Below are 8,773 nucleotides of genomic sequence, written 5' to 3'. Positions count from 1 at the left end.
GCTTGTGTCCATAATGCGCAGCATTAATATATACCCACATGACAGCTCATTGCTACTTTGTAATTCTACTCCACTACAATTCAGAGGTTAACCTGGTATTTTTACTCCATTGCATTTATTTGAGTTACTTTGCAGATTCTGATTAATTATGTGACATATAAACAACCCTTAAATCAGACTTTAGTTACACCTGAGTAAAATTCAGGTAAGGTGATTGTCAAGTGCCAACAATCACGAGAGATATTTGATAGTTGGTGCTTGAGAAGACTAAACATGTATCTGCAATTTACATGAATGGAAACAAGTCCATCCATCCATCCATCTTCTCCCGCTTATCCGTGGTCGGGTCGCGGGGGTAGCAGTTCCAGCAGAGAGCCCCAAACTTTCTTTTCCCTGGCGACATCAACCAGCTCTGACTGGGGGATCCCAAGGCGCTCCCAGGCCAGCGAAGAGATATAATCCCTCCACCTGGTCCTAGGTCTACCCCTTGGTCTCTTCCCAGCTGGACGTGCCTGGAACACCTCCCTAGGGAGGCGCCCAGGTGGCATCCTAACTAGGTGCCCGAACCACCTCAACTGGCTTCTTTCGACGCGAAGGAGGAGCGGCTCAACTCCGAGTCCCTCCCTGATGACCGAACTTCTCACCTTATCTCTAAGGGAGACACCAGCCACCCGGCGGAGGAAACCCATCTCGGCCGCTTGTATCCGCGATCTCGTTCTTTCGGTCATGACCCATCCTTCATGACCATAGGTGAGGGTAGGAACGAAAATGGCCCGGTAGACAGAGAGCTTTGCCTTCCGGCTCAGCTCCCTTTTCGTCACAACGGTGCGGTAAAGCGACTGCAATACCGCTCCCGCTGCTCCGATTCTCCGGCCCATCTCACGCTCCATTGATCCCTCACTCGAGAACAAGACCCCGAGATACTTGAACTCCTTCACTTGGGGTAAGGACTCATTCCCTACTTGGAGTGGACAGTCCATCGAAACCATGGAAACAAGTAATAAAGTATATTCATTACTCGTTATTCTCTACTAATAGTTAATTAAAGACTGTATATTATGGCTATTTTGCACATCCCTTTCAAGATTTTCAAAGGTTTATTGACATATCACACACAACTACGATGTAGTTATGCAATGAATGAAAAACTTGGGTCACAGGTTCCTCAACAGTGCATTACAAGACATCTATCAATATGTGTGTACCTCCAGCATTAAACTGTCATATTCTGCACATTTCTTATTCTATCTACATACATAAGAGTATAATTAATGTGTATAATATCAGTTAAAATAAGTGCTTCAACATAGTTAACATTGCAGGAAAGCAATATATTAGACGTTAATTACTTTGTCAGGCTTAATATTTAATATTTAATGTTTAAATAAAGGTTAATCCGTTTTTCTGTTTTGCACCTCCTCCTATCTTTGTACATCCTGCACTAAACTGTTTTATTGTAGAGATCACTTATAGTATCTTCTTGATTTTTTATATTCTATATTTCTATATTTATACTTTCCCCCTATGAAAGTATGTACTCTTAATATTTTTTTAATCAAATATAACACATAAAAACAATAATTCAATAACATGCTTTAACCACTAGGAGGTGCACACAAGGTACACACAGCCATAACAACTTTGTATTATTAGTGTGTATGTACAACATCTGAAGATGTATAGTTTTATGCATGCTTTCACATCATTTTACAGCATATTGCTATACTATTTCAGACTCAGTATTTACATTCTTACATTCAAAGAAAATCAGTAATATCTTTAAAAACGATAGTCCTTTTCTATCAGCTGTGCACCGTTATGGTGTAAATATAACCTATCTATGAATTAGATCAAATGTAAAAGTCAGCCGAGTTAGTGTTGATACTGCAAGGAGACTTATTGTGTGAAGAGAAATTGAAGATGTTGTTTAATTGTTGATATATTTATGATCCACGTCAAGTATTCAGTTTCGGCGGCATTTCTTCCAGTTTTTCCAAAGGTCTTCTCATCAGGGCTCTCTAAATAAAGAACTACGGCAGATCTGTAATATGTAATGCAGCCGAACCGTGTATTACAATGCAATTATGTGATGACTTTCAACGAGAAAAGCAAGAGCACTCGGAATTAAGTATTATTTTATTCTTTTAAAATGTTTTCCGGATTTCATATAATATAAACACCAAATCCCAGCATGCATTGCGGCTAACACATCCAATCAGCGAGCTTAAAATCATAGCTGAGGATCTTGGGTAATCGCTCGAAATGCCTACGTCTGTTTCCGGTTATATTTATTTTGAAATTCAGTTCCTGACGGACGCCAAAAAAGCCCGAGATTATGGAATTAAACCAATAAATAAAAGCAAGGATAATTGTGTGTTATTGGTGAGTAAATAACAGTGTGTTATTTTGAAAAGAATAACAAATTAGAAGGAAAAAAGATGTAAAAATACAGATTTCAGTATCCTGAGGCTCTGAGCCCCATTTATTTTCCTCACAGACGACAACAAAAGCGAACCGAAAACCGAAATTATACGATTTAAAATAAAAGCAATAACTGTGGCTTGATATTGAGTAAGAACATGTTTTTATGAACCACACAGCTTCCGGTCTTCCACGACCCGACCGGAGAAAAAGACGTGCTGCAGCCTGCAGGCACGAAACACATTACCAGTAGAAATACATTGCTTTTAAAATCGTGCTGTGCAACACGGAAAAAAGGGGCAAATCGTGATGGTGAACACGAATCAATAGATTAAAAATCGTGTTGGTGAACACGAAATGCCGTGAGACTGGGTTGACTACGAAGCTGGTTCAACCTAACCTGGATATGTTTGAGTTAGCCGGTTGGCCTAAGCGTCATACTTCCTGAATGAAAAGTGAACTTTAATACTAGTCAAAAATGAAGAAGTTAAACTTTAAACATCCATGACTTAAACACTTTATCCAGGATAAAAGCCACATAGCTGCACCTGCAAGGTGAACACAGCTGGCAAAAGAAAAAGTGTTTGAATGCGTACATTAACAGGTTTATGATATCACTGCCCCGTCTAAAACACGATCTGACTTTAATTACATTTGTCTCGAGTGTTTCGTTAACTTAATGTGTTGCTTAAAATAATACTTCTGCATACAGTATGTGACACTGTAAGTGTTGCACGGCCAGATACGCCTCAAGAAGCTGACTCAGGTAAGGAGATATATGATACATTATGATGTGATATGAATGATAATGGGACACATCGACGTCTGCACTCAGTGTACTTATGTTGTGGCAGCTATTTAAGTGCTTTCTTAATGCTAATGTTATAATAGTCAGATTGCTCTGAAGATGGGAGGTGATATTCTATTCATTTTCACGTTCACATAGTAGGTGATTTTTGCCGGCCGTCTTTCCTGCAACGGCAGCTTTTCTGTATTTCCTTTCTCCTGTAATATGACTTGATCGCTTTAAACTCCGCACACTGAGCTCTGATTGGTCAGCAGGTGGTGCTTTCACTGAGTTGAGCTCTTAGCCTGCAACCTAACCTGGTCCCGACCAGGTTAGCCGCTAAGCATAAGTTACCATGGAGATCTAGCCTGCTAAAAAGAGAACCAGCTTCGTAGGACCGGAAAGCCGGAGTTTTCCCTGAATTTAGCCGGCTAAGCGAAAATCCTGCTTCGTAGTATACCCCCCAGGGCTCCGTAAAAAACAAATGCCTTGGCCCAACAAAGAAAATCAATGCAACAGTTTGCATCAATGTTTATTGAGTTAAGACAACTTCTAATGAAATTGTCTTAAAGCAACAAAGTTATTTGAGTTAGGGGAGAAGGCTTTTCCTCTACAATCGGAGGTGTTTTTAATTACCACTTACTTAATAATTGGTAGCATAAACACAAGTTTTGAAGTTGATTACTCAAAAATTAAGTAGTTCCAACCTGTATTACCGTATGATTTAAAAATAATTTAAAGTTGTATGTACTTAATTACCATCATTGTGAACACACGTTTTTAAGTTGACAACCATTTATAAATTACGTTGCCCCAAATATATTGTATTCAATAGTTTATTTTCTTTGATTTTTCATGTTTTTGCCTTTAAAGAAAGAAATTAATTGATTCCACAACAAAGATATTAGGCAATTCACTTTTTTTATTTTGAACTGCAGTTGTTTATTTCAAGACATGATGTTTCAATCAGGAGAGAATTCATTTACTTTGAACATTTATTGACACATATATGATAAGGTGCATGACCACCTGAAATCACAGCTGACTGCAGGAGAGAGGAGAACCATTTTGTAGTTTGGCTGCAGCACGTTGATTGGCTGCTGGAGAATGAGGTGAAATGTAATAGGTTAAAGAGAATGCCTGTGATGAGCTGATTATATGCAGCTGTGGAGTGAATGTATATACACCCAGTCTTCCTGAAAGAACTTGCGCTGAGCTTCATTTCAATCTTGAAAAAAAAGGTTAACACAAATTTAAATTGCCCCACAAATAATAAATAAACACATTAGCCATATTACCATGGGACATGGGGATACAGCAAATACATACTGCCATCACAACGCAGTTAGAGGCCTTTGCATATTTAAAACCAGTGCCAAATATGTCAAATCTGTAAAGTTTTTGTAAAGCTACAGAAACAAACTTTCAATGGCCACCAATCTGCAGATCACACACATCCATTTGACAAAAGATGTAACAAAGATGTTTACACTGCCGACAGTCATTATTTCAAACAGTATGAACACATTTAACACAGAATGCTCATTCATTTGTTTCCCTCGACCATCAGATCCTGGGGTGCATACTTTTTAAACTGTCACTCTTAGCGAATTCAGAGCCATTATTACCAGATGCTAAAGCAACGCTGGTATTGTTTCCCCCTATTGAGTCTGCATGTGTGTGTCGTCATGGCAATGTGGTCCTGAAGACACACAGAGGTGGTTTTGAGTACTTTGCCTAGTGTTTAAATGCATGTGGACAGATTTTGTAGATAAGTTTTAGTGTATCTTCTCATCTGTTTTGCAGGTTCCATACAATACTTGAACTGGAGCAGAAGAGCAGAAGCCACTTTTCAAATGTTACACAATCCTTTTCCCATGCCATTGCTGTCAACACCTATCCATGCTGAACGTTGCTAAGATATTATTGATTGGGGTGTGGCCAAAAGTGCCATGTGCTTCAAAATGTAGCTGACAGAGAGCAGTGCTTTTGTCAGAGAGCACTGTGCCCATGGATTTGAATTGATTTCAAGATTTTTAATTACGCCGCTAAACTCCTTGAAAAGGTCCTCTTCCTTTTCTCCAAGGTACACGACAAGGCAGCGGATGGCTATAGTTCTCTGCGTACTTCAATTGCATTGTGCTATTTTTGAAAAAGGAAAAAAAGAGAAATGACCTAAATGAATATATTCTGAATGGGTGACTGCCAACAACTTTCATTTCAATGACAACTCTAAATAACGATCCTACCTCAAGAAGCATGTCCTTGATCTGCTTCACCGAGATTCATTTTGAATAAAAAGCGATATCACAATAGTAACCAAAGTATTTGTACTCTCACAGTAGCCTCTACTACTTTGTACCCTCTCACAGAACTATCCACAGTTCAAAGGCTGCTAATTTTGGTCAAACAGCAATTTGCCTATACAGTGCAACTATAAGTACAGTCCATTTACCATAACTACAAGGCTATCTACTGTATTTGAATGACAAAAGATGACACTCACCTTAAAATGTCCTTTGTATAGTATTTCTATTTGTCTTAACTGTGGGAACTTGTCCAGGCATGTTAAGTGGGAGTGGACTTGAAATCCTTAACTCAAGGTGTAGAACAATTAAGCTATCAAGCCAATTGCATTACTTACTACAACTTGAATTTTGTTTTAAGTCAATTAACGCAGAAATCAGAGTTCAAATTACACACAATATTAAGTTGATGTAATTACCAACATTATTACGTCATTATTACGTCAAAACATTTATAAATGTTTGCAACTTAAAATGTTTATCTAAATGAATTAACTCACATTTTTATCTTGCAACCGTGCATTTCATTAAGTGGAGGTGAAAGGTCGCCTGAATTCGTTTTTAGAGTGCAGCGGTCATCTGCAGATAAGCCAGCAGTGTTTTTCCTTTTTCTTGTGAAACAACTAAAATATGTTTTTTCTGGTAAGGAAAGGTAAGGAACATTCCAGTAATGGTAAAACAGAAATCAACATTTGCTGTTGTTAGAAGAAAGCCTCCGGTGTCAAAATCAAACAGTTTTCCGCTCCATCTTCCTACGAAGAGAATATTAAAATGTCACATAACTTTCTAAAATCAAAGCTGTTGTGTCGTGAGTCTCTCACAGTGCTGGAAAACATGTGGTTTTCAGAACAAAATATCCCTTGGATTTTTTGTAACTCAAGCTGTTTTTTTTGTTTTTCAAGCCTTTTAACAGTAAAACCAGATTGACTATGGTTTAGCGCCCATCTGGTTTAACCCTGAATTCTCTTGTCAAGCATACTTTTACTAAACCCCATCAGAAGCACCTCTTTAAAAGTAAAACTGTGTGTATACAGTGTACGCTCGTCTGACAAACAAGTTCAACCCATTATACATTCATTTGCTTACTTTGACACTTTACAAAAACTAAAAAAAGAAGTGCAATGAATGAGGAAACAAAGAAAACAGTAAACATTTGTGAATATACTTGTTTTTATTCCAGCATTTTGCATCCGGACGAGGTTTGTTTAGTCAAATGTTGCATCTGACGCTGCTAGCCGCAGTTGTCATCTTCTGGTTGAATGATGCGTGAAAGTGAATATCCATCTTCTGTGATCAAAAGCGTTATGTGATGGCAGTACGATACATGCATTATAAACAACCTGGCTACTTGCGGAAAAGAAAACACCACACTGTGATCTGTACCTTGGAGGAAAAAAAATCCTATCTTTCAGGCTTTAGTTTATGTTTATGATGTGGAAAACACATTTTCAAAGCCCTTTTAGCTCTATATTCCTTTGTCCACTCGATCAACTCTGCCCTACAAACACCAGAACCTGTTCCTTACAAAGAAACCTGAAGGAATGGAGATCTGCAGCTCTCACTTGGCAATTAAACACACACATTCACTTAAAGTAAGCCAGGAAATGCAGAGTGAAAAACTGTGAAAAATGTCTTCATATTAGCAGTTTGGTCCAACAAAAGGTAGCCTGCTGGGTAAGGGTAGGGGGGTATCATGTGATGTGATAAGCTTATTTGTGAAAACACAAGTGCTGAAGTGAGGGAGAGTCAGAGGAGGGTTTGCAGTATTTAAGTGCACAGCAAGAAATCACTCAGCCTACGTCAAAGAGTCTCCAGGCGGCCAACTCAGCTGACTGGGGAGAAATACCACCTCCATTAAAGCCCTCTCAACACCTATGTGGATTTCGTAAATTGAAACTGTCCAACTCCGGAGAATGAAAGAGCAAGGGGGCTGGAGGGGGGACACACAAAACGGACAGATTTTGAATTAAAGGTGGGATAAAGGAGAGAGATGGACAGTGCAGCCAACAAGAAGTGAGATCAAAACAGAGAAATGCCCACTCCTGCTTCCTGTGATTACAGTGCCATTATTTTGATGTCAGCATCCGTTTGTCTGTATGTCAGTCTCTAAAGGAGTAAATGAATGTGCACACTGGACATTGTGTTAATGTCTTCTTTATTTCCTTTCATTTACAATCAGAGAAAAACACTGGACCAGAAATGTTTAATCGCTTTTTCATTAATCTATCCATTCAAGTACAACCTTACACTGGTGAGTAGCTCTGTGTGTGTGTGTGTGTGTGTGTGTGTGTGTGTGTGTGTGTGTGTGTGTGTGTGTGTGTGTGTGTGTGTGTGTGTGTGTGTGTGTGTGTGTGTGTGTGTGTGTGTGTGTGTGTGTGTGTGCGCGCGCGTGTGTGTGTGTGTGTGTGTGTGCGTGCGTGTGTGCGTGCGTGTGTGTGTGTGTGTGTGTGTGTGTGTGTGTGTTTGAGAGAGAGAGAGAGAGAGAGAGAGAGCGCTCTTGTCTCAGTCCCTCTATTGATGCACACAGAACAAGGTTAATTACTTTTTTGACCTTTTCCAGAAGCTTAAAGAAATATTCCAATCCTAGCCTGAACAGATAGCACAACCACAGATGCTGACTCAATGGACAAACAGTGAAAAATTAAACACTGCTGAATCTTTGAAGTTTAACGTTATTTACCTCCACCATTACTTACCAAATGTTCCAGTAAAATTGACTGCATCACCGATTTACTGTCACAGCGGAAAACAGATTGCTCTTCTTCCGACCTCCGGCAGCTTGCTCACTTTGATAAAATATGTATGAATGTGTACACATTACATTTATGAAAATGCTTGAATTGATTCTTTTAGTTACCATGGCCTCGTCAGGAGGGTCAATCACTAAAACAAAATATTGTAATCTATAGAAATACTGCACAGACTATATCCTGATTCTTAAATACCATAAAACTAAGTCTTTAAACAGAGTTGATTCCTAGGACCTTTTGATCAAAAGCACATTATATCCATGATGACATAATCCACATTATATCTTCTCTACATTTCAGAGCTGATGTATTTAGCCTGCTGAATATGTATCTTATTAAGCCATAAATGCTGTAGTTGAAGTTGCAGTATGTTGTTAAGGGAGTTGTAGAATAGCATTATATTGATAAATCAAGCACAACTCAAATAAAACATGATACACTGTGATATATACGCCGTGATGTTATGACTGTACTGCGTCACAATTGTGATTTATAATTGAAAATGTATT

The sequence above is a fragment of the Pseudochaenichthys georgianus genome, chromosome 7 (assembly GCF_902827115.2).
Source record: "Pseudochaenichthys georgianus chromosome 7, fPseGeo1.2, whole genome shotgun sequence".
NCBI classification, from domain to species: Eukaryota; Metazoa; Chordata; class Actinopteri; order Perciformes; family Channichthyidae; genus Pseudochaenichthys; species Pseudochaenichthys georgianus.
The sequence above is the reverse complement of the archived record's forward strand: the minus strand, read 5'-3'. Positions refer to the sequence as shown.